The 22,146-nt window shown below is 51.0% G+C and overlaps 1 protein-coding gene across 2 annotated transcripts in view; it reads right to left on the minus strand.

Moving 5' to 3' along the window:
- Positions 1 to 22,146, minus strand: part of tle5 (TLE family member 5, transcriptional modulator) — a 53,308-nt gene that overhangs the window by 30,085 nt on the left and 1,077 nt on the right. The gene's annotated exons all lie outside the window — the stretch shown is intronic.

The raw sequence follows: 22,146 nt of genomic DNA on the forward strand, positions 1-22,146 counted from the left end.
TCGCTTTTGTACCCTGCTCGCTGTGGTGTGCAGCATCGGCTTCACTTTTAACTGCATACGGGATACTTAGCATTCAAGGGGCCACGGTTTTGGGATATGCAAAGAAACAGGGATTGCCCTGGGGTTGGAGAAAATATAGCATGGCCTCCTTTGGGCTCCTCTCTTTCATAGATGGCGTTATTTTATGGCCCAGTGAGGTTCAACGAGGGGCACATAACGCAGACATCAGTAGGGTCGAGGATTTAACCCTCCTCAGATACGAGTTAAAACGCCACCTGTGCTAAAGCGTGCACATTCATGGTACCTCTATTCCTGGTTCAGCTAGGGTACTTTGGATGAAAAGGATCCCCCAGTATCAAAAACAGCAGGGGGGCGTCCAGGTGGCGTAGCGGTCTATTCTGTTGCCTACCAACATGAGGATCGGTGGTTCGAATCCCTGTGTTGCCTCCGGCTTGGTCGGATGTCCCTACAGACACAATTGGCCATGTCTGCGGGTGGGGAGCCGGATGTGGGTATGTGTCCTGGTCGTCGCAGTAGCGCCTCCTCTAGTCAGTCGGGGCGGCTGTTCAGGGGGGAGGGGCAACTGGGGGGATCCTCCCACACACTACGTCCCCCTGGTGAAGCTCCTCACTGTCAGGTGAAAAGAAGCGGCTGGTGACTCCACATGTATCAGAGGAGGCATGTGGTAGTCTGCAGCCCTCCCCGGCTCGGAAGAGGGGGTGGAGTAGCGACCGGGACGGGTCAGAAGAGTGGGGTAATTCACCAAGTACAATTGGAGTGGGGGGATCCCCCCCCCAAAAAAAACAGCATACATTTGACCATGTCAGCAGTCTTTACTGTCCGACTTTTAGGCACAGACTCAGAGGTCAGGGAGCCGTTCCAGAGACGTAAACGCAAAGTCCTGCAAAACAGCAGTGGGAGCATCAGGTTCAGCCATTACACTTTCAAATGTCACCAGAAGTGCTGACATTATCATGCTGCCAGCCCCCCCACCCCCACCACCTCTTCCCAATCCACACAAAGTGTGCCTCTGCTCACACACAGAGAGAGAGAGAGAGAGAGAGAGAGAGAGAGAGAGAGAGAGAGAGAGAGAGACTGACAGTGCGGCAGTGTAACCTTTTCCATTATCTTCCCAGACGGCAAGCCAGCCGGCAAGCCAGCCAGCAAGCCAGCCACACAGCCAGCCACACAGCCAGCCAGCCGTGGCCCAAACACTGCAAACAACGGCAGGGGGACGTGGGCCCGCGCCATGCAGAGCCTGTGTCAACACCAGGCACTTAGCTACAGGCGGCTGCACTATTCACACTGCACTAACTGCTCTCCAAGATGGTAGCGCTTGCATTGTGTGTGTGTGTGCGTGTTTGTGTGTGTGTGTGTGGGTTGCCCCCAGCGTTGGGGGTGGAGCCGCAGCACTAGATTTGATTTCCTCCCTGTGTAGCGAAGTATGCAAACGTTTAAAATACCAGAGGTTCTCTTAGTCAACAGCCCCAGGTAGAGCATTCTGTTCCACAGAGAGAGAGAGGGGGGGGGATACAAAAGGGTAAGATGGACAGAGGAAAAGGGAGGGAAAGAAGGAAGAAAAGGACAACGCGATAGAGAGCCGGAAAGACACAAAGAAAGGAGTGGACCCTGATGCACTTTCCACCCACACAGCCGCTGATCTCGGCGTGATCCGAGCCACAAACCAGGCTTCTTCTCCAGCCCTCAGACCCTGGGTGAGGGCATCAGACCTACGGGGCGAAGTCGCACAATTTTGCCCTTTGCGGCACTTAACCTATTTCTGGCAGGAAAGGCGGCATTTTCATCCACCAAAACGTCACATTTGCGCTTTCACGGCCACAAATAACACGTCCTCGTCCCTGCCAAACGGATGTATACAAATGAGCAGAATCCTGAAACAATGGCTGACCACTCGCCAAAGCGCTCGCTGCAGCACGAGGCACGCTCGCAAGTCCCGGCCAGTAGGTGGCCATGTCTGGCCGGTGGCTGCTATTCATTTCCTAGGCTGGCTAGAGGTAGGCTGGAAGCACAGACCGGCTCAGCCCCCGCCGCTGAACTGGCTGACAAGGGAGGAAGCAGAATCCAGTCACAGCTCCCTTAAGGATCCACGCACCCACGCCGTCCCAAATAAAGACTGCCGGCACCCTTGAGCAAGAGCCCGAACTTGGCCCCAAACCTTCTTAATGCATAATATCCTCCATCCAGCCATTATCCCAACCGCTCATCCCGCTCTCAGGGCCGTGGGGACCCCGGAGCCCATCCCAGCAGTTACCGGGCAGCAGGCGGGGAGACACCCTGGACAGGCCGCCAGGCCATCACAGGGCCAACACACACGCACAAACACACACACACACACCTAGGGACAATTTAGTATGCCCGAGTCACCTGACCTACATGTCTTTGGACTGTGGGAGGAAACCGGAGCCCCCGGAGGAAACCCACGCAGACACGGGGACACCATGCACACTCCACACAGAGGACGACCCGGGGCAACCCACCAAGGCTGGACTACCCCGGGGCTTGAACCCAGGGCCTTCTTGCTGTGAGGCGACCGCGCTAGCCACAGCGGCACTGTGCCGCTGCATAATATCAGCTTCGCAGTAATACTACCAAGACCGCCGAGTTGAACTGGTTTTCGTTGGCGGACATACCGGGAGAGAGCAGCGTGGTCGGACGGCAGCTCAAGACCCGGCGCTGACGAGTATCAGCCCAGTCAAAGAGACCACGAGCAACAAAACAAGACTAGGTACTATACTAATAGTAGTACTTAGTTTAGTAACCAAGTACTACTAATAGTAACTAATAACTAATATTTGCCTACTGCTACTTAGTTTAGAGTCAGTAACGGGATATCCCCCCCCTCACAAGCCCTCAAATGGTTTGGACATCCATATCACGCAGGTCGAGTCAGACGTACTTCGGTATCATGGCAAAAGGAGAGAGGGCTCAACCGGTTTTCGTTATCGGGACGTGAAGGGCCAAATAAAATGTAGACACGTGTGGATTCATGTCCTACGAGGGAGACAAGCCGAGGGAGACGGGTGGTGTGGCGGTCTATTCTGTTGCCGGCCAACACGGAGATCGCTGGTTCGAATCCCCGTGTTACCTCCGGCTTGGTCGGGCGTCCCTACTGACACAATTGGCCGTGTCTGCGGGTGGGAGGCCGGATGTGGGTGTGTGTCCTGGTTGCTGCACTAGCGCCTCCTCTGCACGGTCGGGGCGCCTGTTCGGGGGGGGGGGGGAGGAATAGCGTGGTCCTCCCACGCGATACACCCCCCCTGGTGAAACTCCTCACTGTCAGGTGAAAAGAAGCGGCTGGCGACTCCACATGTATGGGCGGAGACATGTGGTAGTCTGCAGCCCTCCCCGGATCGGCAGAGGGGCTGGAGCAGCGACCGGGACGGCTCGGAAGAGTGGGGTAATTGGTCGGGTACAATTGGGGAGAAAATGGGGGGGGGGGTAAAAAAGGTAAACGAAATGTTCATGTGCAAATGGGATATCATCCTGCAACAGCAGTATAAATGACTTCCCTGTCAGCTGTCCCAAGACGGATGCCAGTCTTCCGCCTGTTAGTGGTGACTACAGGAGCTTGTCCCTGCATCCGTGCAGTACGCTGAGCTGAGAGTGTTTAATATCCGTCTCTGTCGGTGGCCAAAACAAGGTGCTCCATGCCCCCCCCAGAGCCCACAGCAGATGGATGCCCATAATGTCAATGAAATACTGCCACAATATGGTGACACGTGCCATCTGCTGCAGAAACAGAGATGCCTATATGCTGCGTGAGTAGGAATGTACGAGAAAGGAAGAGGGTGGGAGTGTGTGTGTGTGTGTGTGTGTGTGTGTGTGTGTGTGTGTGTGTGTGTGTGTGTGTGTGTGACAGGGTGAGATAATCTAGAAAGCATGTGTGTGATAGATAGTGAAAGAGGTGTATGTGAATGAAAGAGATAGCCTAACGACAGATTGTGTGTGAGTGTGTGTGTGTGTGTGTGTGTGTGTGTGTGTGTGTGTGTGTGTGTGTGTGTGATGTGATAAGCTTCTATATGATGCTTGGCTGCCAGTGGAACAAACATTCGTGGCTATGAATCACGCTGCACCGCTGCAACAGCCCACACATGCACACTATCTCCCTCACAAACAATTTGCATATTACTCACAGACACACACAAACATGCAACGCAAACCTCGCCCCATCCGCTGCACACACACACACACACACACACACAGACACACACGGTACCTTAATGTAGGACAATCTCTAATTCGATTCTGCTCTGCTCCTCTGAGACATAATTAAAGCATTAAAAAGCTTTGTGCACTACCGGGGCAATTGAGACAGTCTTCGTCGAATAAATGGAATTCATAGTTTCAGGAAATTGCTGCCTACCCGCAACCCCCGCCCGTGCACACACACAAACACACAACACGATCTCACTATGCTCCCCCACCTTCCGAAGAACCTAGACCCCCCTACCTCCCCCACCGCCACCACACACACACACATATTTATCGCCATCATCCGGTCCAATCCCCTTTAAATCTACACTCAACCATAATGTCTACCTTAAAAAAGGATTACAAAGCCAAGGTTGTGCTTCTGCTCTGTGAATCTGCCCACAAAGACGCAGCGGGGGGCGGGGGGCGGGGGGGGGGACAGATTAGTGGGAGGGCAGAGGGGGGTGGGGTGGGGTGGGGGGGTTCCGCTTTGTGTAAACACACACATGAAACACAGGCACTCACACGTGTGCGTGCACCCGTACACGGCATACGATAGAAGCTCGCGGATACACACACACGCACACACACACATGCACGCACACGCACACACACACACAAACGGAGCAAGCATACAGTGATCAGACATGCAAGCTGTTTTTGCACAAACAGAAGAAAGTATACACACAAACACACACGTGTCATCTGCACACCAACACAATCTCACACACACACACAAACACACATGCATGTACAGACACACACAGGCATAGGCGGTAAGAGCGGGTCCAATCTGAAAACATCCTCCTCAGTATAGAGTCTGCCTGAGGGGAGCAGCGTGGGCCTTGTATTTCCCATAGCACGTCTGACTGTTTACATCTCAAACAGAGTGTGTGTGTGTGTGCGTGTGTGTGTGTGCATGTGTGTGTGTGTTGGAGTGAACGTGGGGGATGGGCTCCCGGGCGTTGTAATCACTCACTAATGACTGGATGTTATCTCACTCCCACTTTTAGACGAATGCAGCAGATCCGCTCAGCCTGCCGGCTGGCCTATTTCACGATGCCGTGCGGCGCTCCGTAGCAACTTCCCCGGGACGCCCTTCCTGCCGTCCATCCCTTTCCTAGCCGCCCTCCGCTAACCGCCACGGTGCTGCCAAGGGCCACAAGCGCCGCAGAAGCGTTGTTATCCCAGGGTAAAGCCTAGCAACACACACCTGCTAGCAATGTCGCATGACGACACACACACACACACACAAAACAACCTTTTAAAATCTGAATATCCGTCAGAGTCACTGAGCCGACGTTTACTGGCGCCGAGGCGGGAAACGGTGACGCGTGAGGCTTCTGGCGGGACATGGATGGAGTACTGGTGCCCCCCCCCCTTTCTCCCCAATTGTACCTGGCCAATCACCCCACTCTTCCGAGCCGTCCCGGTCGCTCCTCCGCCTCCTCGGCTGATCCGGGGAGGGCTGCAGACTACCACATGCCTCCTCCCATACATGTGGAGTCGCCAGCCGCTTCTTTCACCTGACAGTGAGGAGTTTCACCAGGGGGGGGCGTAACATGTGGGAGGATCACGCTATCCCCCCCAGTTCCCCCTCCCCCCCGAACAGGCGCCCCGACCGATCAGAGGGGGCGCCAGTGCAGCGATCAGGACACACACCCGCATCCGGCTTCCCACCCGCAGACACGGCCACTTGTGTCTGTAGGGACGCCTGAGCTAGCCGGAGGCAACACGGGGATTCGAACCGGCGATCCCCGGTGCTGGTAGGCCACAGAATAGACCGCCACGCCACCCGGAGGCCCCGGGAGGTTGTCATTTCAACAGCTCTTGCTCACTTGTAAATAAAATTGGCGGAGGAAAACAAAAAAGCAAGGCATGAAGCCTGCTTACTTCTCATGTAGCCTGCACCCTCCATGACATGACTCACTGAGTCAGGAGCCGGGGGTGGGGGTGGGGGTGGGGGGGTTAAGCCTTCCTCTTGATACGCAAGAACACCAAACAAGATCATATCCTCCATCTAAGAATAGCTCCAACCAAACAATTCCGTCTAAATATCCCGGATTAGTGTTTGGGAGCACAGCGTATGTGCTCAGTGATCCGAGGGAGGGACAAGGCTAACTGGCCCCCGGCCAGTCCCACCCCCTCCCCGGCCAGTCCCACCCCCCAGCCAGCCCGCGGCGGCCTGGGCCAAGCCCGCAGACGCCCTGCTCGCTGCCCCATGCCTGCTTTGTGCGAGTGTGTGTATTTATTTGGCATGTACGTGATTAGTGTGTGTGTGTATGGGGGTGGGGGGGGGGCTGAGGAATAGGATTTTGTCTTCAGCCGCTCTGGACAGCAGCTTTAGATAAAGGCACGGGGAGAGCCTAATCCTGTTTGGGCCAGGAATTTCATTTTGATTATCATCTCTTGCTGCCCAAGCCAGGGTTTACCCCCACCCACCCATCCCCACCCCCGCACCCCACCTCCAGCCCCCCCCCCCTCCCTACACACATACACACCCCCCCCTTAAAATCAGCCCAGCAGATTTGACCTCGTTAAGACGCTTTTGAAGGGGATTATTCTACTTTTATCACTTCGGGGTGAAGTGCCCTCGCAAACAGAGGCGCATGGTTCCCCCGCCCCACCCCCACCCGTTTGGCCCCCCAACGCTGGACTATCTTGGCCCCCTGTGCAAGGCCAACCAAGCACGGTAGCCAAAACACACACACACACACACAAACATGACAAGAGGGCACGCAGCCCTGAACACGTGCGCGCACACACACACGTATGCGCCCAAGCAACGGCAGAAGCTGGCTGCATAGTGTTTGGTAGCTTAATTAATTAATCATTAATTATATGAAACCGCGTACTCGTGACAAGATCCCCCAGATCAATATATTACCAGTTAAATGTCTTCATTTGAGAATATGGTATAAACTTACACATTTTGCTGCAGACTGGGAAGCACAGAATCGGCTGCAGAGCGGAGTTGCACGGGGGGGGCGGGGTGTTGGGGTGTGCCTTTTGCCCCACAACACCCACATATGGGATTCCTGGTACAAGCAATTCTCTGGTTGTCAAGCCGGGCCAAACCAGGATTATACACACGGTCATGGGATTTGAACAAACGTCTCTGTGGTTGACGCTTTGTTTCTCTCGCCGCCAGGTTACCGCCGCCCTCCGCATGTTTGCCCCCATGACAAAATGTACGATCTTCTTCTTTGCGTCCCGCATGGAAAGGCCCTGTAAGATTTCCCAACGTTTGTGCTCCCCTTACCTACTCAGCCAAGTCGGTCTGGCTTACACTTGCGTAGGCGCAATGTGTTTCATGCAAGAAGCACACCAAGTCAAAAATAAACAACCCTATTATGTGCAAATTTACTTGACCATGAAACCAGATCCGGACTGCGATAGCTGGCACAACATGCAGGGGCAAAGATCACAGGAAGGGTAGGCATGCCACAATAAATAGGAGGGGGGGGAGAGAGAGAGAGAGAGAGAGAGAGAGAGAGAGAGAGAGAGAGAGAGAGAGAGGAGAGAGAGAGAGAGAGAGAGAAGAGAGAGAGAGAGAGAGAGAGAGAGAGAGAGAGAGAGAAGAGAGAGAGAGAGGAGAGGAGAGAGAGAGAGAGAGAGGAAGGGAGGGAGGGAGGATAAGAGAGAGAGAGGGAAAAGGAAAAGTCTGCAGCTACTGCAAAGCCACAGGAAATGGGCAATTTGTCAGGAGTGGGGAAAGTGGTGAAGACGACAGGGCTGTGGGTTTGGAGACCATGGCTGAGATTAAAGCCAGCTTCGCTGAAGGGAGCTATGAGATTACACCCAGTATGTATGTGCCGATGATTGATGCCTGGTTGTAAAACCGGGGTGATTACTTACAAGGGTCCAGGAAGGAGGGGTGGTGGGGGGGGGGGGCGGAGGCGGGGGCGGTAAGAGAAGGAAGATTACTCCCAAGGCTAAGAAACAAATAAGTGGACAATGAAAGCAGAGGGCTGCAAGTGGCAGCATATGACTGACATGGAGTCCCCGGCTCACTGGATTGGGGTTGGGATTGGGGTTGGGATCTGATCACCGGTGGTACTACTGTAAAAGTTCACTAAGAACAATAGCAGAATGGCTTTTTCTCTTTTAGAGCCCCCCCCCCTTTTCTCCCCAATTGTACATTTTTGGATAATTACCCCACTCTTCCGGGCCGTCCCGGCTGCTGCTCCACCCCCTCCGCCGATCCGGGGAGGGCTGCAGACTACCACATGCCTCCTCCGCTACATGTGGAGTTGCCAGCTGTTGCTTTTCACCTGACAGCGAGGAGTTTCATCAGGGGGAAGTAGCGCATGGGAGGATCATGCTATTCCCCCCCGAACACACGCACCGACCAACCAGAGGAGGCGCTAGTGCAGTGGACCAGGACACATACCCACATCTGGCTTACCACCCGCAGATACGACCAAGCTGGACGTAACACGGGGATTTGAACTGGAGATCCCCGTGTTGGTAGGCAACGGAATAGACCGCTACGCTACCCGGGCGCCACAGGACGGCTCTTTGTGTAGATGATTGTAGACAATGAATAAATGGGGACCTCTCTGAACAAAACATTCAAGGTTCCCACTACCTGGACAGCATATTAACCCCACAAACTCCAAACTCCTCTCCTACACACTAGCATCCAGTGGTGGCTGGCCAGTCAGTGTAGGGCGCCGGGGCGCCGCCCACTTCAAATATCAAGAGATGAAAATCTACTTCAACATATTAAATATAATGCAAATAATGATGAAATAAAAGTGAGTGTCAGTCTGTGAGTGTCTGTCAGCAGCATTAAATATTGGTTCCATATTTGGTTGGTTTCTGTCTGAATACATGTACTTCCTGGGTGAGGGGCGCCGGCCAAAAGACACCTTATGTAAGCCCTCAAACTTGTGGCGGGCAGGTGACCTGAGGCTGCTGTCTGATTGGTTTCTTCAGATTTTCCAGGGGGCGCAGTTCTGCGCCGCCCCCAGACACTCCCACTTTTATTGGCAGCAAACCGGTGTTGTTTTAATGTTTTTTGATCTGATGTGATTGGACGATTCTCGTGGCTGTCGATCGTGTTCACAACTACCACGACGCCTCGTCTCGACTGTCAATCATCCACCATCTACCAACCCTGATAAACTCTATAGGCTACACTGTCCTTCTTGATAACTCTGTGACGGTGGACATTAAAGCAGCTGTCAGATGAACTGCGCCAAGGTAAACTGCGGCGCCCCCCCCCCCCAATTTTTTTAGCACCAGCCGCCACTGGCACACACACACACACACACACACACACACACACACACACACACACACACACACACACACACACACACACACACACACACAGAGTGCAAGGGAGGTTTTCTGTGCCTCCCTTGTGACTCTTGGTGTCTGAATGGGCTTTTTGGTGGGGATGAGGCAACGTGTTGTTCTAGTTAGTCTATTCTCTGAGCCTCGCTGCTCATGGGCTGACAGACAGAGAAGCTAATTCTCCTGTCTGGCCCAGTGCAATGCAGAGCCTTAGGATCTGGCTAGTCCAGGGGACCCCCCCCCCCCTCCGAGTTGGGCTGTACTTGGCTTGGCCAATCAAACAGCCCCCCACCGCGCCGCTTTGTTCCAGCCCAGCGCTCCGCGCCAGGGTACAGCTACCAGCTCTAACTCCCCCCACCCCACCCCCCATCCTACACACCTCCTCAAAGAGAGCCACTGCTGAATACTGATGCAGCCGCTCAACTCTACAGCACCCCCACCCCCTCTCATCCCCACACTTGCTCTCTCTCTGAGACACACACACACACACACACACACACGCACACACACGCACACACCACCCAATAAGCTCTCAACCGTATGTGAATGTGCACACTTCCAAGTTCATTACCATTTTACGTTTTTTCCTCGCAGCAGAAATCACACACACACACGCACGCACGCACACAGACACACAAAAAACGTACGTAAATCCACGCACGCATAGCAAGAGAAAAATGTATACAGACAACAAAAGGCCGTCCCACACAAACAAAGCAGTCAATCGCCTATGAATTTGTAAAACGACAGACCCACACTACATTCCACCCCCACGCCAACACTCAGGCCTCATGAATAAAATACCGCAGAGACACGCGCGCGCGCACGAGCACAGCGGTAGCTACCGCATACTTGATCGAGCCAAAAAAAAAAACCAACATGGTGGAAGTGGGGGTGACATCTGTTTTTATTTATACCGGAGTTCTCCCTGCTGCACACGACGCGGCGGGCGTGTTTGCGAGGCCCGGGCAGCCGAGGCACGGCGGGATAGGTGTCGGGACGAACGCTCATCTTCTTTGACAGATGCAACAAAACAAAGATCTCCAGACTCTAACAGGTGTCTGCTGAATGGAACAGACAGGGTCCACGGTACTGACTGACAATCTGGCTTTCATGCCACGCGTAGTCACCTGAGAAAGGTACGGATCCCGCCCCCCCCTCCGAAACCTGGCTCTAAACGGGAACTGGTTCTAGTTTAGTAAAACCTGGAGTATTGATTTTTTGGGGGGGGGGGGTGGGGGTTTCCCCGCTTCTTCTTCTAGTGCAGCGACCAAGACACAAACGCCCGGTTGACACTTGCTTTTGAAATGCTTTTTGGGAGATCGGCTCACAAGTGGACAGCGAGACACATCGCCGTTTACACCCGTGTCTGTCACGCGTCTCCAAATGCGCCCTGCTCACCACTTGTGGTCAGATTACGTTACTCCCAAGAAGAAGCGGAAAATTTCGTTGCGGTCTACGTCACTTCCGCTACGAGGTCAAAGGACTTCAGTCAAGCGCCCGGATTAGCCGACTAGCTGTGAAAACAGCAGCTAATGTGTGAAGATGTTTGTACGGACTGTTGCAGGTGTTGAGATGACAGGACTGACTCTTCTGCCCAGATGGAGGTCAGGCGTCCCGTTTCACTTGTATTCCAACCACCTACACCCTCCTCTCCCTCCTTTTTTTTCGAAAGTTGGCGCGCTGTTACCAAACCACCACATCCTGCATTGATGACGTAATTTCCTGTTACGTCCTTGTCAGGGGCGCATTAATGTTTACGCTACAAAAGACATGTGGTCACATGCGTCCCAGACCACCTCGGAAAGTGGTCTGAGTAACCGGTTCACAAAACGTTTTGGTGGTCGTTCGCACGTGTATTTAGCGCGGGTCCACTCGTGAGCCGATCGCCAAAAAACCGCATTTTAAAACCACGTGTATACGGGGTGATCCCCACATCCGGCTTCCCACCCGCAGACACCGCCCATTGTGTATGTAGGGGACGTCCGACCAAGCCGGAGCTAACACGGGGATTCGAACCAGCGACCTCCCTGTTAGTAGGCGATGGAATAGGCCGCTACGCTACCCGGACGCCCCGGGGTATTGATCAGGTCTACTGTTATCAGTTCTGCTATCGCTGCTGCAGGAATTAGGGGCAGAGATTTCCGCAGTAACATGTGGTTTCCCAAGACCTTGTTGAAAGACCACCGTGTTGTGTAGAGTCTGGAATGTTCTGACGCCTCAGCATTTAGCAAACACAATCTCATGCTGCGCATATGAACCACGGCAGGAACTGATGCGTCTCACCCCAGTCAGCAGTGGCTGGTCCACCAGAGAGGACGAGGTGGACACTCCTCTCTGGTGGACCAACCAGAGAGAGGCTCGGCTTGGTTCAACAAAAACAGTATATTAACACAAGATAGTACTGGATATCTAGTCAGCCAGTGAGCAGTAATCCCCCCCCCCCCCCCAGAGAGAGTATATGGCAGAGCCAAAGAGGAACGTCAAAGATAGTCAGCTAGTGAAAGATAGTAATCTAGTGGACAATGGAAATCTTTGAGATTGCCACTTTAAATATCCAAGACGAGGATATCCAGTAGCAGTTCCCACAGCGTGTTCGCATGTTCGAGTTTTTTGGTGTTTTTTTTTTTTTGCCTCATCTAAAAGCCCCTCATACTTGATGACAGTCATGTTAAAGAAAACTATGTGTCCTAGAAGGGCATAGACAGAGCAACCTAGTATTAACTCTGTATGCTGGTATTAACTGGGCGGCACGGTGGCTCAGTGGTTAGCACTGTTGCCTAAAATGCAAGAAGGTCCTGGGTTCGAACCCCAGGCCGTCACAGGTACTTCCTGTGTGGAGTTTGCATGCTCTCCCCGTTTCTGCGGTGGGGTTTCCTCCGGGTGCTCCAGTTTCCTGCCTTGTATTGAAGCGTGAGAGGTCTCGATTTATTGTATACACACTCCAGATCTTCATTAATATGTCCACAATGTTACCATCATGCTTTAGTTTTACTACCCTACAGCGTGAGCGACATGCTGAGCTATGCTGAAATAATGCTAAAAGGTGTGACCAAGCACTAGAGCTAGCTGCATTAGAACTACTGGTCGAGGCATGAATGGTTTGTTGCACTTCAAACTACACCTTTCAAGGTCAGAGACAGCTGTGGTAGAGTCACTATCCTTTTTTTGAGGGGGGGGATCCCCCCCTTTTCTCCCCAATTGTACCCGGCCAATTACCCCACTCTTCCCAGTCCTCCCAGTCACTGCTCCACCCCCTCTGCCAATCCGGGGAGGGCTGCAGACTACCACATGCCTCCTCCCATACATGTGGAGTTGCCAGCTGCATCTCTTCACCTGACAGTGAGGAGTTTCGCCAGGGGGACGTAACTCGTGGGAGAATCACGCTATTCCCCCCCCCCCCCCGAACAGATGTCCCGACCGACAAGAGGAGGCGCTGCAGCGACCAAGACACATACCCACATCCGGCTTCCCACCTGCAGACACGGCCAATTGTGTCTGTAGGGACGCCCGACCGAGCCGGAGGCAACACGGGGATTCGAACCGGAGATCTCTGTGTTGGTAGGCAACGGAATAGACCGCTACGCCACCCGGACGCCCCTAGATTCACGAGCCAGTCCAGCAGACTGAAATCCAAAAGGTCTCAGTAGGTGTATGTGTATGTGTGTGTGTGCGTGTGCGTGTGTGTTGTCATGACAGGAGTTGGGAACTTAAACAAGACTCTAGTCACTGCTCCCCCCACAGACTCCCCCACCCCGACACTATGCTGACAATCATCTAGTGTGGCCCTCGACAAAAATCAATATCACCTGTGACCCGTGGCCTCAACTCAGCCCCTCTAAAGCCAGGCCCCTTATGCGGGGGGGGGGGTTGCAGAGTGAAGGGGGGGTAGAGGGGATCCTGTTTGTCATGCTAATGAGCTGGCCTGCCCTTAATGACCCAGACATCTGCTGGCCTGTGTGTGTGTCAAGCCCCACATTCAATTTGTTCCCGAAATACAAAAAGCAGATAAGACCCTTGAGGCCAGTAAGGGTGTATATGTGTATTTATGTGTGTGTGTGTACGTATGCATGTTTGTGTGCGTGTCCTCGTTATTGAGGTTGTGCGGGTGAAGGGGGGGGGTCCTTTTATTTCTGTGCGTGTACTGGAGCAATCACTGCTACAATGAAAAGTGTACTCGGGGAAAGAGGCGAGCGGGGCAGTGTGTGTGTGTCTGGATGTGTACGTGTGCGTGCATGCATGCAGTTGAAATTGGATGTGTGAGCATGTGCATAAGCTTCCACGCTTTGTGTGTCACTGTGTGTCTATATGCTCGGCTGTGCGCTTGTCCGCGTGCATATGCATGGCAGTGGAGCTGCATGCACACATTTGAGCCAATGCTGCATGCATGGCTGCATAAGTGTGTGTGTGTGTGTCAGCAGCAGAGTGACAGTGTAGAGGTGGTGGTGGTGGTGGGAGTTTGTTTAATGGGCGAGACAGGGGACCATGGGGATTAAGCTCCCCCCCCTCCCCCCGCCCCCAGCTGGGGGCTTTAGAGAGGAGAGGCTGGGGGCTGTTCTGTTAATTCAAGTGGGTTTAATAATGCCTGTGCACCCTCTGCCCCTGACCCTCCCACCCCTATGTAAGATCTGGGAGGAAATGCATGATAAAGGGAGACAAGCCGGAGAAGAGTGTGTGTGTGTGGGGGTGGGGGGGTATAACCTGTGGCCATCGCCGCAGTGGAGGCTAAGCTCTGAGTTAGCAGGGAGATTTGGCCTCCATATTGCCTACGCTACATGGCTGCTTTGGCACGATGTCTTCCTGCCGTTCTACTTTCGTGCCACGGGCTGAAGCCGCACTCAGGATTAATCAACACCCAGCAACAATAAGGCAAATGCTATCAACTGGGCCAGGCAGAAAGCTGATCAAGTGAGACACCCCCCCTCCCCCTTAAACCAATGAACTGTTCCCTCGACAGCCTGTCGCAGTGGATTATAATATGCCTTTTGGGGGGGGGGGGACCCAACAAAACTAGTAAAGTAAAAACCCAATAAACCATATTCACAATTTCCACTCATGAAACTACTTCAAATGGTCATTCTTCTTCACTGGTCCAAACTGAACTGCCCTGTAGCTAGATGTTCATATACAGCAGGGCTCGGCAACCTTTTGGACATCCTGTGCCACTTTACAAAGTTGAAATAAAACACACACACACACACACACTTATGTGTGCAAATGTATGACAATTCATCATCATCATCGTCAGTTCCATAACCTACGGAGGTCGTAGGGGCACGGCTGATGCCTCAACAGGTCTCTCCCCCCGTTTAAGGTGTTTGAGTTTGGTTGGGTCATCAGTAGGGGGAGCACCTGGTGGTCCCTATCCCCTCTCCAAGTAGGAAATTACTAGGTCACATGAGAGAATTAATTCAGTCTTACCGATGTGATGCGACCCTCGTTTGCTGCAACACGAGGTAACCCCTGCGAGACGCAGAACCTTATTTATGAAACGACCACGGATGAGTAGACTCGCTAGCCCTCGGCTAACGGGTCGGACCCTTTAGTCGACTGGTTAACGTAGTCGCCTGTGGTGTGGGAGACCCGGGTTCGGTTCCCGGCTGCCCCCCTTAATTCGCCCTGTCAGTCTTCTGCCATGTCAGTTGTTCTTGACATAAAGCAAAAAAGAAAGCTAGCCAGTTATCCCACGTTTCACCCCCGCTGTAGTGCTGCACTTGTTGGGGGTTCGGGTGGGTAGACCACGTCTGTGTGTGCGCTCTCTTGCCGTCACAAACAATGGTGTATTTTGAGACTGATTATTTCAGTATTATTTTAAATTGAACTGTTTGTTTAGGTCACCGTTATGCTTTATTTTATATTATATTTTGTAATTTATAATTATATCTAATTTATTATAGTTATTATCATTTTTAAAATTTATTTTTTAATAATTATAATTTTTATTATTATATATTTAATTATAATTTTATAATATAATTTAGAATTATATAGAATTTACTATAGTTTTTAAATTTTATTTTTTAATCATAATTTTTATTATTATACATTTAATTATAATTTAATTATAATTGTATAACATAATTTATAATTTTATAATTGTATTAAATTTTTTATAAAATAAAGTATATAATTTTTTTTTTGTTTTTTTTAACTGCTCCATGTGCCCGTGTTAACACGCGTGTCACAGGTTGCGACCCCTGATAGAGGACGTAGCAACCCTGGTCACCAGTCTGCTACAGAAATGTCTTCATTGTTGGCCAAATCAGCAGCCTTGTGCTAAAGTGAATTCACTATTATGACCAAATAAGCTGCTTGTTTCATTTCCCCTCAGCAACACAAACACAAAACACCCCCAGAGAAGTACAAGAGCCGCGGAGCCTCAACGACGCAAGGATTTGTAAGTTCGAAACTAAACCGATAACATCTGTGTCAGATCACTGTTGCACAACTCTAGCAATACCTGTTCAAAGAGTGATGCTCACCTGCAAAAGCACAGGTAGTGGAAATGCTCCCCCTGCCCCCCCCCCAACAAAGAAAATGTCCCCTACATTTAGATGTTTCTGCTCGGCTTCCTGTCCAAATGTCATTCAGTTAGAACACATGACATTTATTAGCCTTTATGAAAACCAGCTATCCGGTATACTAGCAAGCTGATAGGCATCGCTCACTAAGGCCTAAGAAACACTGGGTTATCTGTAGAGTTGAGTCCGCCTCCAGCCTGATGTCCTGGCATTGTGAAGCAGTGTTGTCGGCCTCCCATCCAACAGCTCCTTATCTTTGCGTCTCATAGCTTTATGCGCTGTCACATATTTCCCTGACTCCATGACCCCTGCGACGGCGGGAGCATAGACAGCCAAGGAATTGGATTGAGGAAGGGAATGAGGCAGTGGGGAGGGGTCCAGGGTGGGGGTCTGGAGGGCGGGGACAGTAGGTAAAGCCTGAACCAACTGGCTGCTTATGCTCGAAGGGTGAACAAACTGCCGCAGTTCTGGCACAGCGTCCCACTAAATCCGTAATCCCCGTTTTTAATCCTGTGTGTTGGGTCTTAATACTGCAATCAAGCAGCATAAGGGCACTCAATTGGATTAGAAGAACAACCTCCTGCGAGACAAGACAGTCAAGTACGGTGCCCAGGTTCTCTCACCTTGGGAGAGGTGACTGAACACACTAGCAGGTTCCCCGCCATCAGGAACTGAAGTGCTGTGTGAAAAAAACACACACAGGCCTTCCTCTAGAACAGGGGTCAGGAACCTTTTTGACTGGGAGAGCCATAAAAGCCAAATATTTCTAAATATATTTCATTGAGAGCCATATAGTATTTTTAACGTATAATAAATTAAATGTCTTACTTTTAATGCGACTTCTGGTGCTGCATGGTTTTGCTGATGGCCTCGTAGTCTGGTTCATACGTGGTGAGGTTGAGCTTCATGCAGGCGTTGAGGCTTCCATCAGTTAAACGTGAGTGTAGGTTGGTCTTAATGTTCCTCATATGCGAGAATGACTGCTCACATGCATATGTAGAGCCAAACATGGTCAATATGGCAATACTCACACGCTGCATTGTGTGGTATGTCACAGGAAGCTCGTTCCAAGTTTTAAGAATCAGCTGGTCTTCAGGTTGAAGATTTTTCATTTCTGTCCACTTGTGTTCCCTCGCCAGCTCTGCTCGCTGTCGCGCAAGACTTTCCAACTCTCCAGTAAGTGACTTGAACTTACTCATCCACATGTCTGATGCCTTCAGGTCAGCAACTTCCAGCTCAAAGTCTCCGATAGAGACCCCGGGGATGCATGTCAGGTCGATTTTGTCCACTGCACACTCATGTGGATGAGTGATGAACTTGAAAAGACCAGTGCGCGCACGAAATTCCCCAAAACGTGCTTTGAATGACTGCAGGAGATTGGACGTAAAGCCAGCTAGCTGCTGGAGATCCAAATGTTGAGTGGAGTCACTTGCTAAGCATGCATCTCTAAATTGTTGCAGTCTTTCAAAGTGCAGAAGACGACCTGTTTCAATATCCCTGAGAAAGACTTCCAGCTTGCTTTCAAATGCAAACACTGCTTGTTGAAGGGATGAGATTGTATTTCCAATACCTTGCATTTTCACATTGAGCTATGTCCACGAGATAGTGAAACTGCAGGAGCCAGTCAGTGTTGTCTAGCTCAGGATGCTTGACGCCTTTCATTTCAAGAAAAGTCCGAATTTCACTCAGGCAAGCTGCAAAACGGCTGAGCACCTTCCCCCTTGACAACCAACGCGCGTTGCTGTGTAAAAGCAGACTGGGATAATGATTCCCAACTTCTTCTAACAGAGCTTTAAACTGGTGATCATTTAAAGCTCGGGCAACAATAAGGTTGACCACTCGAATGACCAGCGACATCACCTCACCAAGCTCCTGGCCACACGTCTGAGCGCAAAGCGCCTCCTGGTGCAGGATGCAATGAAAACTTAGGATGGCTCTCTTTTCATGTTCACGGAGAAGCGCTACAAATCCTTTGTTCTTCCCCAACATACAGGGTGCACCATCAGTACAGACAGAAATAAGTTTATCCATCAGTAGTTTTTTTTCTTTAGCAAACTTCATGAAAGACGTGAATAAATCCTCTCCTCTTGTTGTCCCTTTCATTGGCAAAACAGCCAAGCTTTCCTCACGCAGTGTGTCACCTGCAGCATACCTGGCAATGATACTGCACTGAGATAGATGGCTAACGTCTGCTGACTCATCTAACGCGAGAGAAAAGTATGTCCCGGCGTTTATGTCCTTAATTTGAGTTTCCTCGACTTGATTTGCCATCATGATGCTACGATCGTGCACAGTTCTTGCTGACAGGGGCATGTCTTTTATTCGTTTGATTAGCTTGTCTTTATTTGGGAAGTCATCAAACAGTTCATTGGCCACATCAAGCATGAATGTTTTGGCATACTCGCCATCTGTGAATGACTATCCATTCCTTACTATTGCCAAAGCAGCCGCAAAGCTAGCGGAATTCCCGTCACCTTGCTTGGTCCACACACGTAGTTGCTGCTGACTCGTCTGCACTCTCCGCTGTAGCTCCTCGCATGCCCTTTTCCTGCTGTCCCCCGCTGGATATTTCCATGCAAATGAAGCATGGTGCGTATCGAAGTGCCGCTTTATATTTTACCGTTTCATCGATGCAATTGTATCATTGCATATTAGACATACCGCAGATCCTGCGCTCTCCACAAATGCAAATTCCTCTGTCCACGCAGCCTGGAATGCACGGTAATCATCGTCTTTTTTTTCTTTTCGCCATCTTTTCCGTTACAAGGGTTGAAGCGGATAAACTAGTTGGCTATCTGATAAAATTGATTTCTTCACCTTTACAATGACCCGGACATGCTCGCGAGCCATTGGTTCCCGACTCGACCCACTGGTGACCCGTGAAATTTATCTTCAAAACTAATTTCTGTTTACTTTAAAATGACACAGTATTATTAAGAAATATCACAAGTATTTTAAAATCAGTTCCAAACTGATTTTTTTTCAACTCAAAATTGTCTGGGAGCCATATGCCGTCACCGGAAGAGCCATATATGGCTCGCGAGCCATAGGTTCCCGACCGCTGCTCTAGAAGGACTGTCCTCCCCATTGGAGCCTGCCCTGAGGACAACTGAAAATGTCAGTCACTGCTTTAAGTCTCAAGTTGCTATTCTTTGTCATTTTCAAGTAGCCCAGATTTCTTTTTGAATGCTAAAACCGACTGGGGCATTTACCCTGACAGCACTTTCTGGATCATTAGTCCTAAGGATTCTTAACGCTGGCAAAACGTGGACCGATAGGTCTTTGGTAGACACTGTAGACAAGTCCTACAAGTCCTGCGCCCCCATCCGTAGGGTTAGTGGTCATGTCAGGAAGGGCATCCGACGTAAAATTTTGCCAAATCGTTACGCGGACTGACAAGACCGCCGTCGGTGCTGTGCCCTCGCAGGGTTGCCGATAGAAACGATCAAATCTGCTGTGGCAGAAAAAGGGAACAAGCCGAAAGGAGAAGGGGCGTAGACAAGTCCTGCAAACTGTTGTACGAGCCCAACAGTTAAACTGGGAGGCGGAGCAGCACCCCAGGCGCTGCTGAACAACAGGAATCGCAACACGTGGCGATATATTGACTCGTAACCCCTGTATCGTGATGCGCATCGTATCGCCAGAGTCTCGCCACGGCCCTACCACACATGTGGTTTGAGGGAAGGACAGGAAAGCCATCGAGACACCAAATAAAAGAAATTCAAACAAACGACACAGGCATGTACTGCCGTGTCCGGCTCTGATCAGCGAGTTATCTTACCAAAGACGGTATACCGGGACGGCTCGGCCCAAACCGCGTCAACGCGATAACACAGACAGAGAAGTTCTAACACCAGCCTAACCCCGCAACTCGTCTCGTGTTCTCGAATAACAAAAGCTTAAGATGAGGCAGAGGAAGCCGTCCAGACAGAAACAAAAAGGGGCCAAAGCAAAGAAGGCGGAACTGAATTACAGGGACGCGGGAGAGGCTCAACAAAGACCAGACTGCGAAAGGTGGGCTAAAGTGGAACAGCTGGACCTTGGCCTCAAGACGACACCGGTTGAGAGCAACCACCTCAGTGGCACGTCCATCAGCGTCTCATCCAGGCTTCTTACTGAGGGGCCCGTGGACAGGCAACACAGCAGCATATCACAAGCACTACATGGGGGGGGGCAGTCAGCAGGGTGTTCACTCCTCATTTAAAAAAAAGAGGGACATGATTTATGATTTATTTATTCATGATTTAATAATTCATACTGATAAGTTTTTGATCCCCAGGGTTCAAAGAGGAAAGTCAAAATATGATGAGTAACGGCGCCCGGGTAGCACAGTGGTCTATTCTGTTGCCTACCAACACGGGGATCGCCGGTTCAAATCCCTGTGTTACCTCAGGCTTGGTCAGGCCCCCCTACAGACACAATTGGCCGTGTCTGCTGGTGGGAAGTCGGATGTGGGTATGTGTCCTGGTCACTGCACTAGCGCTTCCTCTAGTTGGTCGGGGCGCCTGTTCAGGGGGGGAGGGGGAACTGGGGGGAAAAGCGTGATCCTCCCACGCGCTACGTCCCCCCTGGAGAAACTCCTCACTGTCAGGTGAAAAGAAGCGACTGGCGACTCCACATATATGGGAGGAGGCATGTGGTAGTCTGCAGCCCTCCCCGGATCGGCAGAGGGGTGGAGCAGCGACCAGGATGGCTCGGAAGAGTGGGGTAATTGGATAGGTACAATTGGGGAGAAGAAGAAAAAAAAGGGAGGGGATAAATAAATATACATATATATATGAGGGATAAATATATATATATATATATATATATGACGAGTAAATGAGTTTTCCAGCCACCAGATTTATTTGTTCTCGAGTGTTTTCAGGACGACATGGGCGAAATATGAATCGGCCTCTCCAAGAGAGATAGCTCAACAGCTGTGCATATATTAAAACCCCTGCTTATCTTTACTGCCAGCGAGAGCGGGACTTCAGTTAAACTCTGTGGGGAAGGAAGCATTGCGTCTGCGGGGCCGCTGACCTGGACGCGAGGCCTCGAACCTCCTGCCATCTTCGCTCCCTCGTCTGAGCGCACTCGGGGCGGCTCACATCAGCAGTAACGCAGTGTGGCACGGTGTGCCTGCTACACTGCCTGCCTGCCAAAGGGCAAACCATTCATGTCACACGAGACGTTCAGGCTTGAGCCTCGGCAAACAACTCTTCCCCCTTTCAGGCAACAAAGGAACTAGTAGAGGCGACAAATCGTTGCTAGGGAGAAACGGAGGGCACGGGCCCAGGTTCATTTTCCTTTCGGCCTGTGGAGTCCTGGGCGAAAGGAAAACCACCTGCCTAAAAGCAATATTGTGGCAGCTGAATGTTCCTACGGATGCTCAGTTTAACTAATTGTGACAAGCAACACAAATCTGTCAGTCAGAAGACCTCGGCGTTTGACCAATGGGTTGAGAGTCCTCTTCTCCCCGATGAATACATGCACAGGACCGAGTTTCTGTTACTATGGAAACTTGAGATTTTTAGGGGAAGAGAAGATGCAGGCCTTTTTTTCTTTTTATTTTTTTATATTCCAGTCATAAAAACACCAACCTTTACAAAATGTTGTGCAGGGTGTTTTACACGTTTCATTAAACGCAGCAGTTGTTGGCTGAGGGCTGTGAGAGGGTACCTGCCCCATCCCATCTTCTCTCCAAATGCCAAACGAGTAAAATGAGTAAGTATAGAAGGAACACCTACAGCAAACTCTGGCTTTTGGACTGCCAAAACAAATAAATAAACAAATAGAATAAAACAGATGCTTGGCTCAGCCTGGCATACCAAACTCTCCGGCTGACGTATAAGATAACCACACGCGTCAGACATGACCTGGTTTAACATAATGGGTCTGGAGTCCTTTATTCTGAAAAAGTTTCGACAGGGTCAGTTCGACAACAGGGCTTTTATGTCCTACACCGGGGTATAAAACCTTCTGCAGAACTTACCAGAACTAAAACTGTCATCACAGTCTGACTGCCCGGTACTGTAAGTACCTTTAATGCCCCCCCACCCCCAAAAGAACTAAAACCACATACAGGCGCAGGTACTTGATTTGCAGCCCTTTACCGTAAAAACAAGTT

The sequence above is a fragment of the Lampris incognitus genome, chromosome 3, assembly GCF_029633865.1.
Source record: "Lampris incognitus isolate fLamInc1 chromosome 3, fLamInc1.hap2, whole genome shotgun sequence".
In the NCBI taxonomy this organism is placed as follows: Eukaryota; Metazoa; Chordata; class Actinopteri; order Lampriformes; family Lampridae; genus Lampris; species Lampris incognitus.